This window comes from Micropterus salmoides, unplaced genomic scaffold (assembly GCF_014851395.1).
Source record: "Micropterus salmoides isolate LMB-PRFRI ecotype aquatic unplaced genomic scaffold, ASM1485139v1 Ms_hic_scaffold_15, whole genome shotgun sequence".
Classification (NCBI taxonomy): Eukaryota; Metazoa; Chordata; class Actinopteri; order Centrarchiformes; family Centrarchidae; genus Micropterus; species Micropterus salmoides.
In genome coordinates, this window is record NW_024040596.1 from 15063879 (window position 1) to 15089358 (window position 25480).

General features: G+C 38.3%; 1 long non-coding RNA gene across 4 annotated transcripts; it reads right to left on the reverse strand.

Moving 5' to 3' along the window:
- Positions 1-1282: 1282 nt before the first annotated feature.
- Positions 1283-24249, reverse strand: LOC119904117. 4 transcript variants are annotated; one of them, XR_005444650.1, is made up of 5 exons: positions 24014-24249; positions 23816-23907; positions 22527-22581; positions 16055-16200; positions 1283-1342 (listed from the first exon to the last, which is right to left on the reverse strand). It is a non-coding gene; the product is annotated as an uncharacterized LOC119904117 (long non-coding RNA). The 4 variants fall into 4 exon arrangements; XR_005444651.1 differs by lacking the exon at positions 16055-16200 and having other exon boundaries at positions 24014-24243; XR_005444649.1 differs by lacking the exon at positions 1283-1342 and having other exon boundaries at positions 14916-16200; positions 24014-24243.
- Positions 24250-25480: the final 1231 nt, after the last annotated feature.

Sequence of the window (25480 nt, forward strand, 5' to 3'; positions counted from 1 at the left end):
GTACAGTGGCTGCCCACTGCTCCCTTAGGGATGGGTTAAATGCAGAGAATGAATCTCACTACATGTATGTGACATATAAAGTACCTTTAACTTTACCAACAGGACTCCAGCTGAGAAACAAGCCCTCAAATTTCTACACAAGTACATATGAGTATTAGATGAGGTGGGTCTCAGAAGGTTGCTGAGATTTGTGACAGGCTCAGATATCATCTGTGTCACAAAAATTGAAGTCATATTTGGAAGGACTGGCACATTAAGTTTGTCGACTTCTGCCAGGTGTTCATTCAGTATGGCAGAAAATAACACGCTGCGTTGTAAACGATGATTGATTTCCCAGGATGTAGTTCGTTCCATCAGAGAACAGGAGTATGTATAATGCCTATCATGTTAATTCAAAACTGTCTACTTGTGCACTTTTCAGTATGTCTTTGATCGGCCACAGCCCCTGAAACATTGATGTGTTTCAGTGTTTTCAGTGTAACCCAATGGTTGAAATTTCCTTTTTGTGGTGATTTCAAAGGTATGTGTAGCCTCCGCACATCACATCACTTGAGAGCTGACTTAGTAACAGCACTGAATTCTGTGGTTAACGTTTAACTGATTTTCACACAATGACCCCATTTACCTCCAGATTTTATGTATGGATTACATTTTTTAAATACTTCGGTCATAGTAAAGGCGAACCCCGTTACTGGTTATTAAAAGATTAATTAAAATTTAATGCACTGACTGACTTTGTACTTCTTTTAATGTTGACTGACTGAAGTGCCATTTAAGAAATGTGTTCTTTATTGCAGCTTGTGTGAATTCACTTTGGTGTTAGGTGCCAGTATTTGTATTCAACATGGATTCAGTTAATAAAACACAAACTTCAAAACAGTTTTCTGTAATAATAATCTTCAAGATTGAGTGTTTGAGTTTCAATGTTATATCAAAAAGCTCTGAGCACATAAGTTGTAATTCTTGTTGTTTTGACAAAGCCCACAGTGAGCATATATAACACATTCCTTAAATAATCAAGGATAAGAACACTTGTCCCATGACTTTCAATACAAATAAAAAAAAAATACAGAACAGATGTAACACAGGTAAGTGTATCCACCAGCTGAACACATCATTAATTCAAGAAACCATAGGAATCATTTAGACACATTTAAGACATATTGTCAGGTACAAATTAACAATGATATGCCAATTTCAGGACAATTCCCAACAATTTACTATAACTAATCACTGGCGGTGTCCGGCAGTCTGGGAGATTTGGAAGTCGGCTGACTTTGCATGGAAACAGGTAAAGCTTAATTTCCTTCTCTTGAAAAGTAGCAACTTGCTGCAGCTCCATCTGGGAAAGAAATTTCACTATTAACATTTATCCCCCACACATTTTTTTTACATTTAGACAATTCCGTCGCCTAGGGCTGCAACTAACGACTGTCCATTAATCTATCGATCTTTGAAACGAATAATTGACTATTCGGATTATGAATGGCAAAATTTCACAATGCTTCTTTTTTAGCTATCAGCTTTTAAATTGAACTTGAGGTTGTTTTAGGGCTGTGCTAATCAGTGAAGACAATAAAATGAATACTTTTAATAATAAATATTTTTAATGAATGTTTCTGCTGCAGCAACTGAAATCCAGTCCTTTCATGGACCAAACAGGTTCACAGTCAGAAATAACTGTTCTGTTTGCAGTGTGTGCAGCGCTGTCTTAGCACTAACACAGCGCTGATCTGCAGTCTAGTGACAGAGCTGTTGCACCGGTACTGAGCACGATGACATATATTTATATACAAAGAAAGGAATAACTTAATGCATTACATTGCCGAATTTACTTGATTGGACCAATAATAACGACTTTGTAGTAGACAGTTTCACAACATTTATATAGTTTTTTCTAAGTCAACACCTCACAAAACAAAACTAATTTAGGATTTAAGATAGTCTGGGACGGATTAGCCGCCACCTCACGCATAAACTGGAGAACAAAAATTTTTTGCTTCTTCTTTAGAAAGTATTAACTTGTCTTGTCTAATCTTGTGCACTCCGCAGCAACACGCTGTCCAGCTGTAAACGTTGAACGATGCATCGTTTATGATTGTAAAGTTAGGGTACACCTGGAAAATAAACAGGACCGTTGTGTATCATAATTATTTGCTACTCTCAGCGCCATTAACAAAGCGGATCTTGTGTTGTTTTACTGTTCACATCACTTCACTCCATTAAGCTGACGGTGTCGCAACGGCCCGATGACGTCATGAACTAAACTATTATTAAATTAGTTGGCAACGAATTCAATAATCGATTTTTGACGACTACGTCGATTATTTGTTGCACCCCTACCGTAGCCTCAGCTGTACTTCTTGAGGATCTAGGATTTTGAGCAGGTACCTGATAGTTCTGTGGGATACCACGAAGCCAGCCTGATTGCATTTCAAATGCATAAATTTATACCCATGAAGCAACCCTTACTGGTTTACCTGCTCCTGCAGGAAGAGAGCGACTTCCAGAAGGTCAGACTGGGCTTCTCACCTGAACAATCCCAATGACTTGAGATACCTGCACTATGTTTGCATACTAATATTAATGCCATCTATACTAAGTGTCAATATTTCCCTGTGTCTCATACAGAGAAGGAAATAAAAGAATATTAAATCCAAAAGCACAATCCTTGTTCACTTTTCCAGTAGCTTAGGTCAGCAATAACTGATGACTCCTTAACTTTACTCATAATTATGAGATCCCGATCTCATAATTATGAAATAAGGTGTCTAATTTTCTTTTTTCTTTGGTGAACGCAATGCACTTCCATATATCTTTAATATTACGCTTCTTTTTACCATTCCAGGTGGTAGTTCTGCTGGAAGAAAAGAGGCAGTACAAGCCAAGTGGCTGCATTGATTTTGCAGTAATTGATCTGATGGTTCCTTGTGATAATTGACAATTATCCCTGATTACCAGACAGGGGCTTAAAATCAGTCTAAGAAAATGACCAGCATTATGGGATGTTGTACAACGGCTGAACAAAGATAAATCAATACACCTCAGTAAACTGCTTACAAAACAAGACAAAAGAGTGTCACACTAGACCACATGCTGCCCTGACACGCAGTTTACTTTTGTGCATGAGCTGCAAAGCTCCACACACCTGCATCTTTGTGCGTGTGTGTGCCCATATTAAGCATGTGTGGGTGCGTAGCTATATGTCTATATTTCTCTGTTACTATGTGTCTGACCTCGGCTGATTGCTCCTCTTGATTCAACCAGACAGATGCAACTCATTGCAGCTTAATAAATATAGGGGCCCAGGGGATCTCCACTAAACAGTTCTATTAAGTTGGAAACATGTCAGCCAATATAAAAGCAGCCTGACCCCGGGAAAGGTCAACTGTGACACGCATGTTTACTCAGGAAAACAACCCGAGGCTGGAAGGTCTTGTTTTATCGGATGTCTTTGAAAGAGAGAGAGAGTGTGCGTGTCTGGCTGCCCAATTGTTGGTTTTATGTGATTTTGGGTCTCTGAACCGACAAGGGAAAGCGCAGTGTTGTCACGGAGCTTTTTTCTGCACAAGTAAAACGACAGGTACACAAGGTTACATTGTATATTTCTCAAGCAGCACAATAGATAGATAGATAGATAGATAGATAGATAGATAGATAGATAGATAGATAGATAGATAGATAGATAGATAGATAGATAGATAGATAGATAGATAGATAGATAGATAGATAGATAGATAGATAGATAGATAGATAGATAGATAGATAGATAGATAGATAGATAGATAAGATTTTAGTCCGTAGTTCCAAAACCTCTGGATCCGACACTTCCCATAATGCATCTCCACAGCATCTTTTATTAGAGCCTCTCTTCCTGGTGAATGGTGGCGTCTTTCAAACTCCGGCCCTCCAGTGTAAAAAGCTGGCTTTGTGTTATGAATTTGTAGTCTACATTTTTTAAAGTGAGATAATCTTGATGACATCATGAGTTATTTTTCACAGACTTTACGAAGCTCCTCCAGAGCCACAGAAGACATTATAAAGCTGTTTTCAAGTAGCATCTTTCATGACGAGTAAACTGACTTTGGTGAGTAAAATCAGAGCCCTTTTACAACAGATAGTTAGAAAGATTTTGTCAGGTGTTCCTGTTATTTTAACCTGTGCATACATTGAGTGTATGGTGTGCAAAAACAAGAATGTGAGAAAGAAAGACATATGGTAAAAACTTGATGTAAAATGTTGAGAGTGGGGTGGGTGGGGTGGTGGTGTGGGGGGTAGAAAGGGACATTGCAGTCACGCTACCTGTGACATGAGTGTAGAATGGACTTGGCTGCACTGTAACAACCTTCCTCATCATTTTTGGCGCCTGAAGAGGGGCTGGGCAAGAAGCCCCCAACCCCCCCAGCCCCCACGCTGCGACAACACACTGAACCCCGTCGCTCAGGAACAGCAGAGGTGAGAGGGCCCTGCTTCTTTTTTCCACTAATCTGCTTCTACAGTGTTTAATCAGCACATCAAAACATTGAGGGAGAGGAATTTCCGTGCTTGGTGAGCATATTAGGGATGCAGTCACAGCGTTAACTAGCATTGATGAACTGTTTGCTTATGCAGTAATAATTAACTTCCATTACATTACTTTGTGTGATTACTTTCTTAATTGCCTGAATTATGCATCAATTTAATATCTAATAACCAGTCTCAGGCATTAGACACTGTTCAGACACAAATTGCATGTAGTTTCCGAGCTTTAATTAAACACACTAGAATAAATGAAACGATGTAGGATGGATGTCTTGCAGTGATTTCCTGGGTGCTTAAATATGCTATTTATTATAAAAGCATGTAAAATTCACTTTCTCCTCAGGAAAGCAAACCACAAGATGCCAATTATAGTATGCAAGTTGCTTTGCCATGGCTTTTTCAGAATCTAGACTAATACATTTGTTGAGTGGGACTCATTGTTATATTATGCAAATATATTACTATGCCATTTTTTAAGTTTCAAATTTTGTGTGCAGAGCAAAGCATGTCCCCAAAGATGATTTTAATTATAAAGCAGAATGGGCTCTTGTTTTGCATTGTTATTATCCTGTATAAGGAACCAGTGAGCTGGGACAATAAATGAGAGTCTATGCAGATATTCAAATTATTTTTCATATCACTTAAATGCAACATACTGCGTACGTATGCTCTGCATGAAATATGGCCATGTGCTTACCGGCTGACTAGAAATTAATGACATAATCAGAAATATAAAAACACTATAAAAGGTATTACAGGCATAGAGCAATTACAGGAATGTTATTTTAGACATGTCGTGGGTCGTTGCATCAGTGTCAAGAAAAGCCTTCTGCCCAAACTAAATGACTTTGCAATGCAATGCAAAAATAAACAGTTTAGAATTAGGCCCATCTTTCTCAATTGCACCCTTCGTGGTACCTGATTTAAATTTGATTTACAGGTAGTAAAGCAACTGTATGTCATGTGAACAGAATATAATTAAAAAGCCAACCCGTGGAAGCGCCAGGTCATTCAATGAATTGATATTAACTTTTAGTCCTCTTGTATCATCATTTTACCCTCACTCAAAAAGTGACATATCCACTTAAAGAGAAAAATGAACCCTATTTTCCTCATCAGCAGTAGTTTGGCAAACATACATGTAACAGAAAGGCAGCACACGCGCACTTCTCATTAAAACAGCTTGGGAAAACCCTTTCAAATTATGTCATTAAAAATATATTTTACCTGACTTACTGAAAATTATAGATGAATTTAAATGCTAGGAAATCAATGCAAACGTCACTATGTGGGAATCATCACCTATGGCTGAAATGAAAATCTATTTAGCTGATCTAAACTCACGCAAATCCTTGTGACTGGTGTTAGGTCTGGCAGCATCGTTAGTCTGCTTTTTAAATGATCTCCAGAGCTGGTGAGCTGCTGGCAATGCAAGGTTAGACAGAAAATGATGGCAGCACGCGGATGCTTCACAGACCTCATGATAGTTTCCGTCTGTCATTATTTACGTCTGACTAGTCGCGTCATGTCAGCTACCTAGAGAGACACTTTTAATGTGAACCCCCCTCCGTTCTCCTATTGCTTTTCACAAGCAGTGTAGTATACCATTATTTCTTTGCTTCAGTACCTTTAGGTGAGGTTTGCCCTCCCATCAGCCAGAATCAAAGACAGATCCTCTGCTTGATATTATACATGCTCGTGTTCTTACAGAGCCGGCACAGAAGATGCACACCACAATGAGAAAGGCAACTCTGTATCTCATTTGACTATTTCAATAAAAAGGGAAAAAAGCGAAAAAAACACTGGGTGATGTGGTGCTGTGGGATTTTAAATGTGGATCTCAAGAGATTTTTGAGGGCACAGCAGCAGTACCAAAACGAATATCTGAAATGTTTCATAGTTACCTTTACACTGTAAAGTTAACTATGCTGTAGCCATTTAGCTACCACAGTATGTTCTCTTAGGGGTTATTAAGACTGATCAACTAATGAAACACTGAAAGCAAAGCCAAAAGGCCTATCTTAAGAGTTCTCTCTCACAACATACAAATTTATTTCACAACGGTTTCCCTCAAGCTCGATAAGATGGCCATTTATCACAGCACTATCCATGAATCAAGTCACGTTGTAAAATCGATCATTGATTCACCTTATTCCCTTGTTTTTCCATCTGAGCCACATAATGATCATTAAACTGACCACAGCATGTCCAAAAAATGGATTTATAATACACTGAGCTCAGCCCAAAACATCACAAGAATGGTATCATGAGGAAAAGATGACACAGATATAGCATACAAAGAAGAACATTAATTTACTATAACACTCCTTCCTGCAGCTGTAAGCACCGTACACTTGGGCTGTGGAGCTAGAAACCACGGGCCCAAAACCTCTTGGCTAGAGTCCATCTCTACGCTTTGTGCCCGTGTTCCCAGCCTGGATGAGCATGCTGTAATGGGGCTGCTTAGCCCCATCATGACCCAATGAGTGCCGGCTGTGGAGTGGGTGTGCTTGGTGTATGTGCATGCATGTGTGTGTGTTCCCAGCAGGGAGACAGTGCCTTATGAAGGTCACAACTGCAGCAGTCTGGGGCTCTCTAAATGAACCCCGGAGAAGATAACAAGCCACATCTAAAGCTCTCTCTTTGTGCTCTCACAGCCACTGATCAACCTGAGAATAGCAACGGCTTAATTATAGTTAGGATAAAGCGACACACAACTCTATATCTGGGTGGTACGAAAAACATACTTTCAGTTCCTCGTGAAAATGGCCTTTCCTATTACTACGGAGAATTATTATCTCACCGTCTAAAACATCAGTCTTGAGCCAAAATAAGAAATGTGGTGTTTTGTAAAGCAATTCCTGTAAAGCCTTTATACAAAAATGGAAAAATGAAGAATAACATTTGCCTCAAGGGAATTTCAGTTCATCCACAGTGTGTGACAGCATTGCCCTGTGTTATGGCCGCCTAATGGACAATGTAGCATTAATTCAGCTTCAGATGAACAGGCAGGACAGCAGAATCAAAAATGAGGAGGGGACCCTAGGTGTATGAATTATGCATATTACATTACCATAACCATACAATACACTGGGCGACAAAACAATGCAGTGAAAATTGGGCTTCGACTGAGATATTGAACAATTTCCTACATGCTTCTTGCCTACCTTAGAAGTGAAATTGTATTAAGCTTTCTCAATAACACCCAAAACCATATGAGATTTGTATGTTAAAATCTAGCCCAGTGAACAAAACAGTATGTAAACAAGTCAGGGATAATTGAAAAGAAAGTCTCCTGACTCCTTTCCAGGGGACCTATCATTCAGGTAGATGGGACTTTGGTTAAATGGCAGGAGAGAAATTACCTTTTTCATTGATTTTCCTTTAGACTTCAAAGGCAGACAAATGAAATGGAGCAATTTACTTTGTCGAGCTCTGAAATGGTATTCAAGCAAAACATGTCAGAAAGTATTATTTGTAATCATGTTGCTCTTATTAGTCCTGAGGAAAAACTGGATAAATGAAAATGCATAAAGGGATTCACAGGGCTACAACACATTTTCAGTTTGTATTAGGCCACAAACAGTGGCGAGAGACACGTGCAGTCACACGGTAAATAAAATGAAAAAGTGTAACTTTTAAACAGACCCTTTGCACAAACATAATTTGAGAATTGGTTTCTTTGATCATTTTAAGTGAATCAAACATTAGTTGTATCCATATTTTAGCACACTATGCAATAAAATCATTCCTCTATTTTAGAGGCAGGAGATTGAGACTAGAGGTTTTTTTTGGAAGAACAAACAGAACAACTGACACACAACATTCAGGTTTTTAAACCATAACTTAATTTTTCATGTTGTCAAAATCACAGTGTAGTCCTATAAGCTTACAAAAAAGAAAGACTATAACTTTGATTTCATTTTCAATACTTTAACGCTGAGACTAGAGACTTTAGCCCTGCAGCTGCAGCACACATGTTCAGTGTGCTGTGTAACACAGCATGTGGTATTGGTAACTGCTTCTGTTCAAGCCTTGTAATCATTACCTGGCATCTTACTGCCTCTGTGGCTTTAAAAGCTCTTGTCTCACCCCCAGAAAACAGGGAGTTATAGCTGATCTTTTATTAAAACTTTAGGAGAGTGTCCCCCTCTGGAGGGGGTGGAGGAGGAGTGGGACAAATTAGTGTTGACAGTAGACACTTAAAGCAGGAAAATCACAGGCCCACTGGGAGGCAGGAGCCACATGGGGCTCCCCGCCTGTGTAAAGAACACTCCAGATTTCACTTGAGATGCAGTCGCCTTTTAACAGGGCAGGGGGAATGTCAACAGACCCTCTTGAATGAACCAATAAAGCCACTAAAAGGAGAGGATTAACCAGCTGATATCAGGGACAGCGGTTTGTTTTGAATGCAGCCCCCCCTCTCTGGAACATGGCCTGAAACACACTGGGCGGAACATTTCCTTTGCTAAGCATCCTGCTAGCTGCCAAAAATTTGTAAATAACGTGATTGTGGTCACAGGAGAGTTCACCATGTAATTCTATTCTGACTTACTACTGGATTGGATGGGGTATAAAGATATCACTTTGTATTAATTTGTAACTGACTGTAAATAGAATTGCTTTCTTCTCACCTCAACTTTTGACGTTTCCCTCTCAACTCTTTTTGTATTGTAGTTGCTCTATTATTGTTTTTACTGCCCATTTATCAGAGAGCGCTGCTGTTCCTAAGTGAGGCTACACAACATGAAACAGTAATTACGAGACATAAGGGGCTTTCAATCTCCTGTTAATTTCCCAACAGCTGTGATGAAAAACGCTTTGTCCAATTAATGTGTCAAAATATGACCCAACAATGTCACGGCCTTCTCACAACCCCATAAGCATCAAATAAAAGACAAGGCTTAAAATACATGTATTTGAACCACAATGGCTAGGCGTCTAATTTCTATTAACCACCAAACAATTAAAATTGCAAAGTTAGTGGTTTTTCTCAGGTGTTGAACTTCATTAAACAACTGCAGCTAAACGAGGCAGGTTAAAGAGGGAAGATATGTTGGTGACATTTGATATGAGGATAAATATATCTCAGAGAGGTGAGAGGTTTTAAAGTCAAGGTCTGTAAACTGAGAGTCTGATGTATCGGCTGCAACATGAGAGGACTGTGATAAATATAGGTTGGCCTCAGCTTAAAAACTGCCAGATCTTTTACTATTCAAAACAAGGCTTAGAATGCACATTACACTTGTAACAGCAGAGGCTCGTCTTTAGAGAGACTATGTTTAATGTTAGTACAAAAAACCATAATATATTATGAATGAAATCTTTATTGGACCTGATCGTCTTCTATGGCTCTTTATAGGTGACCCACTTGAGATAAATTATCTGTGATTTAATTTCATTAATGCAGCTTGATGCTATCATTAGTTGTTCATTAACTCGTTAATACCCAAGCTACAGAACTTTCTGTCAAGTACCAAAAACTTGTAAAACACATGAACCTGTGCATGTCACCAATGCTTGCAACATAACTTGAATTTATTTAACAGGAGTTTACTGCTCAATCAATTAACAAATATCACATTCAGACTGCGGATAGTATAAAAATACTAGCTGTCTATTATATTTCAAGTTATAGAAAACATAGCTGAATATGAGATATTTGAAAAAGGGCAAACTACAATTAGTATTTCTAAGCATCTGTCCCTTTCACTGGAAACGTGTACTTTCCTCTGTCAACCAAGGCAATTTGAGATAAATTTAGGCGTTTGCAATGTGCATCTGATTTATTATAGAGAAGGTGAGGGTAAAACATCGCAGGATTTCTCTTTATTCAGATCTCTTACGAGTCCATGTAGTGAACCAATACCCCAATGAGTTCCCATTTTAAAAGCCGGGAATATTGGATTGGCTGCTCGCTGCCCCAGTTTTAGCTTCAATCAGTGGGCATTGGTGGAAATTTTGTTAAATAAGAGTCTTTTACATCTTTGAAAAGTTCATTTCTCTTCATCTATTAACTCTGGATAAAAAAACCTACCATCACTTATGCATTTGTCCATTTAGAAATCCACAAGCTCATGAGCTGTAGATCTGAGCACAAATTTTGAGCTCACGGATGACCAATCACAGAGGTGCGTGCCTCAGAGCTGAACCGCAAATGGGTCCTTCACAGCATTATAAATCAGGACCTCAAAGAGTATTATTTAGCCTCAAGCAAAGAGTGCTTGTTTATCAGACGGTTCTTGAGTCTAGGATAAAAAACCTCTCCATAAATCTGGGTACCTTTTATGTGCTCATGGAGACTAGCTGGCTCATTCAGAGTTTAAGACTCTCAAGAATGCAGAGGTAAGCATGGCATTCATGTCAAAGAGCACGTAGTATGATGAGACAAGCTAAAACATAGTTCTAACAGAGGAAGATTATGAGATGTTATAACTAGGGCTGCTCAATTATGCCAAAAATCATAATCACAATAATTTAGGTCAATATTGAGATCCAGATAATTTAACACGATTACTCAGTGACTTTGAAACATTGTGCATTTACTGAACTTTAAAAACAGAATGCTTCATTAAAAAAAAAAATTATATATGCACTGCCTCCAAAATCCAGTAATAAATAGTAATCCAACATTATTAACTTTATATGGCATCTCAGCAACACAGTGTTTCCCCAGGTTGACCAGCCAACGTTGGGAACGGCATAAACAAGTATAAATATTATGTGCTTTGTTAAGTAAACTATCAGTAGAAGAAAAGTCAGTTTGGCAAATCGGGAGTGTCATTGCGAAACGGAATGCGGCACAATAATCACTTTATCTCAATGTTCTTGTTTTCATAATCGTTGGAAGCCAAAATCATGAAAATATAATTCAATTAATTGCACAGCCCTAGTTCAAACATATCTTTATTGGTCTTAATGCACTTTCAGTGAGACCTGTGTCCCAGTGTAGTACTGCCGTCACTTTGTTCAAGTGCAGACAAACAAACCATAAACCACAAATCAGTGTCAAATCATAACACTTAAAGGGTGAATTCAAGGTGAATCTTTGGCTTGGCTAAAGGCTTTGCATTCATGATTTAGTGTGTGTTGTCACTATACAGGTTCAATAAGCATTGTCTATTTTTCACATGGAGTGTCAGTAGGTGCCACACTACATCCGACAGTGTGCTAGATGTAAGTTATCACGACTGCAGCGCTCCAGCGGGTAATTTTCTGAACATTTTATTTTGTTGTCTGATATATTGCCGCTCAGATATGGCAACTCTAAACCCCAGATGATAAATCAAACGAGCAGTGGTTGCCTCTGATAACTCAATAAGCACCTGGACTCCTCCTAACATGTCACACCTGCACTTCTATGTATACCACTCTGATGCTCGGGCCTCACTGGGGGGCTCAATACACCTGCCAAGTGTATTTCAGAAGCCTAGCAGCTGGGAGAGAAACATCATGCATGCTTAATTAGGAGGTTCAGGAACCATGGGAAGTGGATGGCAGTTTTTAATACAAAGAATATTCCTGGCTAGATGAAAATCCATTAATTCATATAGTGTGTGTAAGATTTAAAAAAGTGTTGGATTTCATTTATGTAACTAATATTTAAACAAATAGGATCTAATGATTGTAAATGATCACTTTCACCACAAATTAAAATGCCTCTGTTAAAATATATGTAATATGCTTTTCTCAAACAGCACTGTGTCTCTTCTAAGATGGAACTTGCTCCTACAGTATTTTAAACAAAGAACATTCTACTAAACAAAGAAATTCTACTTTCACATTGCAGAGTATTAAATAGACTTGATTTAATGAGCATATTTAACAAGAGAATACCAAAGGGAGACATTTTTGATCAATATTATAGTATACTTTCTACCCAATCAATTTAGCGTCTGCTTAGGAGCCATTACCAAGTATAATAAATTGGGGTTTGTTTAAGAAAAATAATAATATACTGATTCACAAACCCCAGAGGCATTTATTAAATAGCATGACGAAACGTTCAATGTCATGTATGGATAAAAAACAAAAAGGCAATTCAATGGATAGATTGTGTACTCCCAGACTGTCAACAAGTATTTAAGCCAAACATTGACTTTCAAAGTTCAATCAAAGTTCAGCAAATGTATGATTAAGTATTGTAAATGTTTGAAGTCAAATCAGTTCTTTATAAATCACTTATCCCAATTAAAAGTATTATATTTCATGGCCATATTTTGGCACTCCCAACCCACATCAGGTGGTTGATAATTGAAATGATAATTGGTTGATACGTCTAAAGTCAAACAAACAAACCAGTTTGTGGCCATAAAAAAACTACTCTCATTTCAGAGATAAATGTTTCCTTGAGCTGAGATGTGATTCCCTGCAGAAAACAACTGACTACAGCTCTGTTGTGGCCACACGCACAGAGGCAGTTGTGTCTAAGAAGGTATTTCAGACAGGAGGTTACATTTCCAATTAATTTTTTTGGTGTTTTACGGGGCCAATCTTCTACACTGCGCCAGCTATGGGTTTATCACAGACTTTTGAGTCATACAGCCAATTCTGATGAGGTTCAAACATTGCTACACAGGCTATAAACCCTACAAGGCAGTGAGGAGGGGAGAAGCAGTATGATAACTCAGAGTGTCCTGCTGTAATTATGGTATTCATGAAAAGATGAAATAGAGTGCAGGCTAAATCTGTAGCTCCAGGCAAAATCAACAGCTTGGCATTATGCCATGACCCCTGCCTATCTTGAGGATACAGCAAACATACCAAAACTTTGCTGCCTTCTTCATCAGTCAAGAGTGAGGGAATGAAGTGCATCGATTGCTTGTGATTATTAACTAGACTGAGATAAGCCCTCTCCTTATTATGCAGATTACTGAGGCTCCCCGCTCCAGCATATTGTACAGATGCAAGGGAGCAGCTGCTCTTACAGATGGTGGGTACACGGATCTATCATTATGCCTCCATTGTCTCCACTTCAATTGTTTGGGGGACAACAGAACTGCATCAAAGAGGAATCCGACTGCAATGAATTAAAAAAGAGAAACGAAAACCATCAACTAAATTTATACACCGGAGGCCGTGGAATGGAGAGGAGCGTAAAGCTGAAGCTATTTCATATATATAACCATGAAGTCGCCCAGTCATGTATACTGTACCCAAATCTGTTGGATGCAGCACTGTGCACCAAACATATGTTGTTTTTTATTAACAAACAAATAATAATTCAGGACATAGTTATTAATTCACATATGAAAAAAACACAAAAGGTCTATAACCAAATAAATAAATTAATAAACTTAAAAGCTCAAGAGTTTTCAAATGTATTCCTCTGAAGACTAATTTAAATTGTGATTTCATGTAGACCCATCCTTGTTAGTGCAAATTAAAAAATCAGTCACAATCATGACACTTAATTGCTTTCAAATACTACACTGGCTTCAGAATCTAAAATACTAAATCCTCCAACAAAGCCAACCGCAGTGAGGGAAGAATATGCAGACAACATCAATTTTGCCCTTAAGGGGAACCTCTGGTTGTCCATTTGACTCACCACACCTCCTGCTGTGCACGGCTGAGATCAGGACACTAGTAGCTCCTCTGATCAAACATGACATTACACTAGAGGGAATTACATGCTCAGATTATAACAGAGAAGGTCACACCGAGTTGTAAGTCGACAGCAGTCTCACACTATTTTGCAGATAGGGTGGGGTAATATCACTTTAAGAAATAATGCAGTGACATTAAACTGAGCACAATATACGTTTCTGACACTTGTCAAGCAGGCTGGGAATTTCAGGTTAGATGGAAATATCCCAACAATATACAGCAAGTGTTTACACATGAAATTATAAGTAATTTTCTCACACATGCAGCTGCCACAGTGGCTGACAAAGACAAAAAAACAAAAAACAATACAACCCATACATTTTGGGTAGCATTAGCTCACACTGAAATATAGGAGCGCATTAACGAGAAGCAGACAAACTACAGCACAGTAGGGTAAACCAAGATACACAACTGACTTGAGCTGAAGTCACTAGAAAAAACTAATCTAAGGTGTTTTTAAGTAATTATTATTTCCTGGGGGGGAAAAGGGAAGTTGAGTAATTTACATCTTGCAATGATACATGTCGCGTTAAAAAGTGTGCACACTGTATTTCCCGGAACATAACAATGAAAATATGTTTTAGATGTGTTAATAATGTTCACAAACCTAACAATGCTATTGAATTGTATTGTTGAGGCTGCAGACTGAAGAATATAGCCCATGAAAATGTCCAGCCTTTGTTATCCCATCATTTTCCCGCATATCTGTGTAGAGTGTAGGGGTGGGATTTTGTGTCATTGCATACAAATATCAAGGAAAGACCTTTGATGCTCATATTTTTTGTCTTTGAGTGCATTTATTCTGAATAACAGCAGCCATTGATTACTAAGAAAGTGCTTCTTCAACAACAAATGTGAGATGCCCGCTAGCGTCCATACAGTGGTATGCAGTAATTCCCATAAGGTACAGAGAGCTTACATTACTTGCTCCAAATAGAAAATCAATTCCTTAGCAGAATATTTTCTGTTTTCAATATCCTACAGCAGCTGCTGTCTTCAGATAACCTCAGAATTAATAAACCCGTTTACCATCTTCTTTAATATTATATATTCATTCAGTACTGATGTAGAATTCATGGCTTAAGTACAACTTGCAAACAACTGCATAAAAAACAAAATGCCTCCAAAAACACTTTGCATGTGGGTACAAATAAGTAGCTGCATCCCAGCAGGTCAGAAAACTATATTTCAACATTAATTCCTTAACTAGTATCGGCTGTATTCAAATAAATAACAGTTTTCCTTTCTTCAGTCGTGTGTCATGGGTGGATAGATTGAGCTCCTGTCAGAGCACAAAGCTCCCCTTATAAGTCCACATTGCCTCGTCTGTTGTTAGGACCTGGTCCACATGGGGCCAAATTTGATTGGAAAGCCCAGAGGGAGGAGTTCCACCAGTCACAGGGGCATTGTTAGTGCCTCAAAAATGGCCAGAGAAGAATGACTGATTATGCAACCACAGCCAGGGTTACTAATAGGAATTCTATTTGAATTTCTAACATAACAGATGTTTGCTGGGCACCTCCATGGAGTGCGCATACACAGTTATGCTAATTTGCCAGTGTTTCCCTTCAAGTTAGCTCAGAGTCATTAGAGCACACAGCTAGCTTGGATCCCTCTGTCAAACTAATAATTGGCCATTATTGATATTAATTAACATTTTTGCTCTCTATGTCCTTTTTGACCCGCTATCTGTTAGTAAATCCAGTTACTGAGTCCTATTAGGGCAATAAAATCCACAGGACTTTATAGTAGTTGTGAGCCATTTATCAGAAAGAGAACATAAAGCCAATTAGGAAGGGGAGCAGACAGTTGTCTTCATTCTCCATAGACTACTTCTTGATCTCCATTATAAATTGCTAATAGGGCAGATACTGGTTAGCAAAAGGGGGGGCAGAGTGAGGGTATTATCACTGCTCATTCTCACCCGTGATGACAGGTGAAAAGGACCCGCACTAGTATTCTTGCTTGATGAGGCTACACCGTCATCAGCTGCTGTTTTCTTCAGTCTTTTTGTTGAGGGGCATCATGGTGCACCTTCCTCTCTAGTGCTGGTCAGTCATGTTAATTGGCCTGAAAGCACAATATTACAGAAAGCCATTAAATTGTTGATCATTCATCCTCCAAAAGTAATAGCTTTTGGTCTCTCTGCTATTATGATGCAATGAGCATCTGAAACACTCTGCACCATAGGTTTATGAGCTCAGATCAAGAAATCCTAATAGGTGTATATTGACTGGTTTATTTTCCACAAAACTCCAAAGGGACTGGTGGTTGAAAGAAAATATATCAAACAGGCTATCAACAATGGTTGGGTCTTCTGTGTAAAATCAATAGTGAGCCATAGATGGCTGGAGTTTTCACAGTTCTCTCTTGTCATTTAAAAAGACTGTAGGCTATATGATGCCTGGAAGGGCCCATGAGGTCTTTGTAACATAGCAACCGCACTATATGTTTGAAAGGCAACAGATTAGTAAAAACCTAATCTGTTTTGCCTTTGGTGAAAACACTGTGGGCTGCTGTTTTGAATCTTACGCTTTGGGAATGAATGGTTCATTTTATAGAACAAAAGAGCTCAGTGGCATTAAGGATCACGAGCTGTTGTTGGGGCAGGTAGTCTAACATCACCTATATGTATAACAACTTATGTTCCTGCTTCCTGAATCCAGATTCTACCATGGCAGCCCGGGTTTATGACAAGAGGTATAGCGGTCCCTTAAATGAGCAGTATTTAATAGCCTGGATTCAAATGTAAAGGCTTTCTCCCCTGTGCATTACTCCAAGAACCTAATTACAAGTTTCATCATCAATCATGAGCATTATTTATTCAGTGAAATGAATTTCTAATTAATAACTGATGAGCATTATGGCCTCGAAGACTGTAAAGCAATTAATTATGGTTGGCAACGGGGAATATTCCTGTAAAGAACTATCTTGCGCATTGTCTCAGCACAGTAGTGCCAAGAGGCAAATGTCCACGAAGAAGAGGCACTGGATTGTTTTTGTACCTAGGCTTTATTGAGATAATTACTTTCATGAATGTTGTCCAGGGGCTGTCATACTGTTGGCGATGTAATAAACACTGAAAACTGTATTTAAGTTTGTTGAATGCTGTTTTGAAGTGTCATCTTCTACGCTCTGTGCTGCCCCCCTCTATCCTTGCGGATGTTTTTGGTTTTGTTTTTTGATTTTTCTTAGACTGCAAAAGGGCCCAGAGTGCATTTGTGGGTAAGAAACTCTTTTTTATGATGAACATCACACTTTAAAACATCAAGGGCACAATCACTATTGCCATTTCTATGGTTTCTGAAGCAATGTATCCTTCAAGGTTAAAACAGTGCAACGGGTGGCTGCTACTGTACTTGTTCAGAGTTGCTGTTCAATCATAAAGCTACAGTCCAAGCTTAGTGATGAATTTAATGTGAATTAGTGACACAAAGTATACAAATTTGAGTAGAAATTACATTGATCCATACATTAACAAAACTATTAGACTACTAGAGCCCGACCGATATGGGTTTTTGGGGGCCGATAACAATGCTGATATTAAAGTGAAAATTAGCTAATTTATGAGCCGATATTTTGACTTTGAAAATTATTTGGACAGTATAAACTCCACTTAGAGCAGGCCAATATTGAAAGCTGTTCTGTATGTGGCTATACCTTTTCCTAAATGGATTATGTTAACAAAATAGATTACAGTCTCAACAACTGAACATGTAAACAAAACACATCAATAAATATTTACTGCTAGAAGGTGCAACTTTTTCAGCCATATGTAAACAGAGAGAGAATAAGCATGTTTATTTGTAGCATATTCACATCTAGTTTATCTCTTTACCAGCACTCGAGAAACCACTTCTCAACCATCTGGCTCTAAAACATGCCGTTTACGATACAGTGACCTGCTGTTGAATGCATCTAATACTACATGACTGTCTACAGCCAGTACTCGCAACTATACATTTCACATTTGAAAAAGGAGCTAATGTTAGATAACTTTGTCTGGCAGGAAGCCATGTTATACTCTTGTTCAGCTCACATTTATTTACATGTCTGCTGTGGTTTAATCATTTCCGACACGCCGACTGTAACTACAGACAAGTGCTCGCAGATATATTTTAGAATGCGAATACTATAGTATAAGTGCTCTTTAAGCGGTCTTCCACTGATAAACATGGCATTAGCTTTGTGGCTAATTTAGCAACGAGCAGCGTTAGCTGCTGTAAGTGATGTTAGAGAATATTTAGAAGTGATGAACTAGCAAGAAATGATAGGGCCATTCACTAGAACTGCCACACAGTTTCAGAATTAAATCTACAATCATGTCTGTCAGCTGCGTAGTTTACCAGACCAGAAATGTGTATCACAACCAGTCTATGAACATTACAAAGTTATATTTGTTGCCATCAGGATGAAGCAAAGGAAATACATAAAGACTAGACATTTATTATTACCAGTTTATAACAAGAACTGAAGCAATAGTCTTTATGTTAGTCTGAAGTCAAGTATAACATTTCAATAAATTGTGAGCTTGGAAATCTAAGTCTGAGGTTTGGGTTTTGTTAATCAAAACTGATTTTTCCATGATCAATGACACTGCAATTCTTGCTTAAAAATAAAGGTTTGTTTGTTAAATAAGTAAAATAAAGGGAATGTACATCATTCTTGCTCGCTTATTACCTCAATATATAATCACTGCACTTACAACTATTCCTCATCATTCCACATTCGCAAAATGTTTGTGATGTGATGTTTTGCTGTAGTTAAATCTATCATTAATTAATAATTTTTGAGATTTCCGTGTTAACTGTTTTAAGCAGTTTTTTTAAAACTGGGTCAAACAAGAAAAGGAGACAACAGCAGGAGACACAGGAACCCTGGCAGAAAGATAGCTGCATGTCTGTAAAGATACTGTAGGTCGTAAGAAAAGGATTTAAAAGTCAGCTGTGATTCTGCGGTACTCCTTCAGGAGGGTTTACGGAGAGTGGGTGACTTGATGGCAAATGACTATCTTTTAAGGGGGGAAAGTATAATTATTCTACACTAATACTGATTCAGTTCTGGAAGTAAGGATATGTTGTCTGTGGAGTAATATGTACACAGAAAAAACCCAATGTATTGTGATTTGCAAATTGTTGATGACTTTTTTTTTTTAAAGCATTATCACATTACAAATCATCAAAATATTTGACATTTTTTCTCCATCACTGCAATTTGGATTTATGTATATAAAATGGCTTGACTCTTCACATCACGGTAATTGTGCTGTGTGTTAACCTAATTAACCTAATTCTTTTCACAGATCATTTCAGTTATTTTTGCACTCACCATGGGTCAAACACAGATTGGTTATAATGAAGGTAGATTATTGTACATCTTCATGCAGACATTACAATAAAATAGACACATTATGGAAGACACACAAAGAAAGTCAAAATGATGATAAAGAACCATGAGAGGTTGTAATTCTTTCACTTAGAAAATAGAAATCAGCGAAGCAGTTCTTTAATCTATCTGTTGTTTCAATTCAGCAGATTTTTTTCTGCACATTTGTGGCTGTTTTTTGCATATATTCATCTCACACACAACTGTATCTGCACAAAACAGAGATGGATTGAGTCATGCATGGCTGTTTGAGTCATCCAGAGTAAACGTAATAAATGTGCATGACTATAATGCTGAATTGCAGCAGTGTCTTAATGTGTGTGACTGCTTCCTTATGGGTTGAAAGACAATACAGAACTCGTGCAGGTATTTTAATTAAGTGCAAAGTTACTTGTTGTGAATACATGGCATGTGCCCATGTATTATACAGCTTGTGTCAGGTTACATGTCATTGATATTGAGAAATATGCCTGTCTGAACAGTTTCGATACAGACTTAGGACTATTTAGTGTGTGCAATTTGGGCGTGCCTCTGTGTGTATATTGGTTTATTCAAAACCTGTTTTCTCAGTTTTGTATAGAACAGCAGCACACTGCACACAACACTGGATTGGCAACACGTCCTTTGGGAATTTTGTTATTGTTTCATTCATTTTCTGCACACATGCTTTTTTTTCCAGGGTCACAGGCTGCTGGAGTCTATGCCAGAATGCCTTGATCAGGTCCTTTGTCTCAAGTCCAACCTACAATATTAAAAAGTACACATTACATAGTAAATTATGTAAAATGAAATGAAGTGTGTGAAACAACGGATGTCAATCTAACTGACTTTAGCAACTTTGAAGTAGAAACCATCTCGTGAAAATAAAATAAAATAAAATTCTTTTTTTTTCTTCATTTTATAAACTCTCTCCAAAACTGTTATGTCACATCCTCTGTTTCTGTCAAATTTTCCTGCAGTGAGGATTCTGCACAGAAGTTAAGATTCATTGTCATAGAGTCAGACATGTCATATAGTAACTATATATTCTGATGTAGCTACTCAACATGACTTTATGAGCTTTGTTTCATATGATACCAGGTATGCAAACCGGTCAGGGGTAAAAAAGGTGAGAAAGATACGCAAGCAGATAAACACACAGAGAGGGTGTCAGAGGGGTCTGTTTAGCTTACATGTTTGTATAGATAACTTGCAATTGTGTACTGCAACAAGAGAAAGATACGGGCACGCAAGGGCATCACTTTGTGTTGAAAAGCGGTGGGGACATAATGGCTCAGATTAGGGGTGTGACGATATACTGAGCTCACGAAAGGAGATGATACATGATATTGGTCTCACGAGAACAAGACAAGAAGATATTTTAGCATTACTTATAGAAAACAATCAAATGATGAAATATATGACTTGGGGGGTCTGGGGGTCTTCCCTCAGAAAATTTTGATCATTAAACACTTAATTTCCTGCATTCTGGTGAAATTTTCTGCAACAATTTCCTTTCCTGCAATAATTTATGGTGGAAATGATTTTATTTATGTAAAAGGGAAATTCAGGTGGCAGGTGACAATTGAAAATCTAAAAATATAAGAGAATGGAAAACTTGACCAAAAAGAAACTGTGTCAAGAAGTTGTTAAAGTTACTGACTGGTGTGTGCACGTTTTGGGGTCATTTTATAATTAGTAGTGTGATTTTTTTTAACTTAAGTTAAATAAATAAATAAGTGCACATTAACTTTTATCAAAGCACTTTCATTTGTTATTTACACATTTCTTGTTGCATGCTAATCAGAATATTTTTAACAATATATCTATACAGTCTAACAACACCGCTGCAGATACTTTTTTATCCTGCTGACTTTAGCCTACCTTAAATCTAGCCTACTGTGCTGCCTCTGGTCTCCATAAATGAACAATTAGCTTAGCTGATATTATTGGTTAATAACAGCGGGCAAAGTTATAAAATTACTGTATATTTTTTTCTTTGCTACCTTTGACTCTCCTGTCCCCCTCTGACGCACCTGTCTCTCGTTATAGAGGCGCAAAGTTATTTACTGTTCTGAACATTACTGTATCTGACAGGGCAGTTAACATTGTAAGCTAACTTACTTATGTCTTACATCAGGCTTGCTTCCCTTCTTATATACAATCGATGTTAGACAGACTTCCCGCCCCCCTTAGTTATTGTTGCTAAGTCCGACAAACTGTTGTTGAGAAATTAACAAATTTGTTGGAAAAAGCGATCTCAGAAAGAAGCAGACAGTTTTGCAGTTGCATTATACATTTGACTCAGACTGCTACCAAGCTGCCAGTACTCTTCCCTGTCCTCTCCACATCAGGTTCTCTGGGCACTATATATATCTTAGTATTATACTAACATTAGACTTTTTATTTAATGTTATAATATTTATTAATACACAAATTTATGCTTGTTACTCCGCCAGCTTGTGGATTTATTTTGTTTATCAAATGGTCAGAAATAACTAGAAAATGCAAAGAATTCGGTCATAAGTTAACTCATTGCCTTTACTGTACGCATACAGATCAAGCGAAGTCACCCCCCAAAGGCCCATTCTGAACCAGGGAAAAACATTGATCTGTGAAAATTTATGCTGGCACAATTTGCAGTCAAAGCAAATTAAGCCAAATGTCCATTTAATTATGGTTTGTCAGATACCGTAGACCACTTGCAAAGCATCTCTTCACAACAGAAAAGAACATACTGTATAGTCTCAAGTAGGGCTGAAACGATTAATTGAGAAACTCAAGTAACTCGATTACTAAAAAGCATTGCTGAAAAGAATTTGATTTAATGCTTCGTTAAATCTATATAACTACAGCACACTGTTGCGCACTGGCGATTATTACTGTTGCACAACGTGCTTACGCTGGGGACAAGTGAAGACGATATGACAAAATGGACGAAGAGAGAGAAAATAGCGAAGGATGAAGTAGAAACAGGCCAGAGAAAAAGACAGAATGTGTCCAAAGTCTACTATAAAACAATACTATCCTACCATAACAGCGTGACAGCAAGGCTTCAGCGTCTGACATCCAGTCCACGGAGCAGACCTGAAACAGGTATACAGGTAACAGTAACATTAATATTAGCATTCAAAGCATGACTGGTAGTTGAGATGAAGGCTAGCAAAGGTAAGGCACAATTCTTAGTTAAAAATGTATAACCAGGCATTGGTTCTCTGACTGGTTAGTCCGTGAGTTTGGGTTGAACAGAGGGAGCTGGTGTGGTAGACAAACTATGCAACGATAACACTGGCGGCGGAGCTTCTGGACAAATAAAACGGCCACTCAAAAGGATTACATCTCGCACGGGATTCTGTAATTTACCGGCGCGAGCTCAGACTAATTTTTTTTTTTTTACTTTTGGAATGAAAAGCAGATTTTATCTTTACTCTCACTTTTCAATCTGTCTGCAGCAGAGAGCCACTGAGTTGCTGACTTCCACTGTCATTATTGTAGCCGTCTGTGGGCATCCAAAAATCTAGCAAAATACTACTTCATATTTCTACAGGGACAGAACAAAAAAGGAGATTGCTAGTGAGTTACTTTTTACTCTGAAACAAGGTAGCATAGTATAGCCCTGATCAATCCAAACCGTTTAGAAAACAAATATTAAGTTGTTTGTTTGTCATCTTGTCAACGGACCTGACAAAGCACAAATTCATACATTCAACATATTCATCCATTTTTTCACATCACACTAGCATTGTAGCACTCAGATACCATACTTTCAACAGGTTAGACAGCAATATTTAAGTTGATGTTGATGATGACAAGGAGGAAGAGGATGAAATAGAGGACGGAGACAGCACACAGGCAAAGGGGGAGAGTGACAGTGTGGAGACAGAGAAGGAGGACAGTTCAGCCCCTTCAGGTAGCCGCGGTGCCAAACGCAAGACTGGGCAGAGAGTGGAGACAGCCTCGGGAGGTTCCTCCAGTGGAGAGGAGCAAGGGAGGAATCAGAAGGAGCAAGAGACAGAGCGACGGCAGCGTCAGAAGCCTAGCATGCAATACACCATAAACATATGGATGAGACGTTTATAGACTGGAAGATCGAAGCAGAGTAAAAGGGTCATTATGATTGGAATTATAGTGAAAATAAAATTTTCCCCTTTTTGGGACTTCCTGTAACCACCTAAGATCACACTTTGAGAACCACTGGTTTACTCGACCACAGGCAACATGTGTTGGCCAACGATGGCTAGAAACTTCTGCATAAACCCATGGTGATAACTTCAGTAACAATCACAAAGTTGCTTTGACAAATCTGGGTTTAATCACTTACTTCTGCCATTGTCCTTGGTAACGTTAATGTACTGGCCTCAGAACTGGGGTTGGTCTCCTGGCACCTTGCCATGCCTGCCCACTGCTTCTATGCTTAGAAAAGATGTAGTAAAAAATAAGTAAGTAAAAAATGTAAAGGATAAATTCACCCACAATATGTACAGCTCAAATTAAGTTCAATTAAATTAACTTAGGTTACCTCTTAAGTTGTTTCCAGGTGAAAAGCACTGCAGCACCTCTGCTCCATAATTTGAGCTAAGTTAGTTAGCGTTAGTAATTTCTCATAAGCTAATTTTAAAACACAGTTGTTTATCTGCACATTTAATTTAATACTCTCTCTTTACCCGCGCCACATACTTAGCTGTCAATGTTTTTACTTGTTAGCTAGATTAAAGACACCTCAGCTAATCACGTTAGCATTATTTGCAGGATGGTGTTTTGGCGTTTACGGAGAAAGTCGTGTCCTGATTGGGTGTAGATCAGGCAGAAATCCAGCGTTCCTATTGGCTGATGTAAACGTTGCGACGTTCGTCTCCACCATAGACTGTATGGTGTCTCCACGCAGTTGAAGCAGCCGGCAGACAAATACATGAATAGGCCTACATGTAAAGTATGTTGAACTAGATGTTGAGGTAGATGCTGGTCAGTGTTCAACATATTCTGATAAGTCTATCAAGTAGGTTATATAAAGATACACACACACATTAGATATATACTGTATATTTATAGTATTTACAATTTTTTAGCCCATTCATATTTCCACCTGCAACACTTAACATTACAAAACAATATTAGTATGCACCATTTTCAGCAATAGTATTCAACTCTGGGAACAGACTGAGTGTTTACAGACTGCCTTTTATGAGAGCAGTGTGTGTTATCTGTCATGTGTAAAATAATTGTATTTCCTCATTCCTTAATGGATTACACATGATTGGTTGAATGAACTAGTTGTTGAACTAGCCAGAAGTCAGTGGGTCAGTTCATTATCCATTATGCCACTTTTACAGCGCTGCCAGCTCACCGCTGAACATAGATGGGCCTACTCTCTGTCATCCTTCAAGATGAGTGAGACACATCGCAGAGACAGAACTGTGCACATCCTGTAACTGTCCTTCTCTGCAGGTCTTCAACTTGCATGCGCACGCACACATACACACACACACACAGACAGACTGAAAGCTCTCGTCTTTCCATCTGGTAAAGTGGGCTGTTGTGATTGATTTGTGGATTTGCACCCTCGTTTTTTCTATCCATTTAAGTGAAATAATGTATGGAAGCAATCTGGCGACAGACATTTTGGAAAATCTATTTGAAATCATTTCAGCTGAAGCCATGGCAGTTTGTCTTCTTAGGGGAGAGGAGCAAAGTATAATTGTCTGCAGTCTAGTAAAACACAGTATAACTGCCATCACACTTGACTGAGCTTATAGCCAGCTAGTCCCATGGCCTCTAGAAGATAGAGCAGTTAATGTTCCCTTTTATTTTAGAGGATATGTCACTTGTATTGCAGATTTATACCATGATACAGCAATTTTGTCCAAACAGATGGATAATGGTGTCACCAGCAAAAAGCCCTGTTTTTATTGAGTTTAGAGCATATTGTTTAGATAGGGTACTGTGTTGAACAGCTCTGCCAGCGCTTGCTCTCTTTATCTCTCTAATC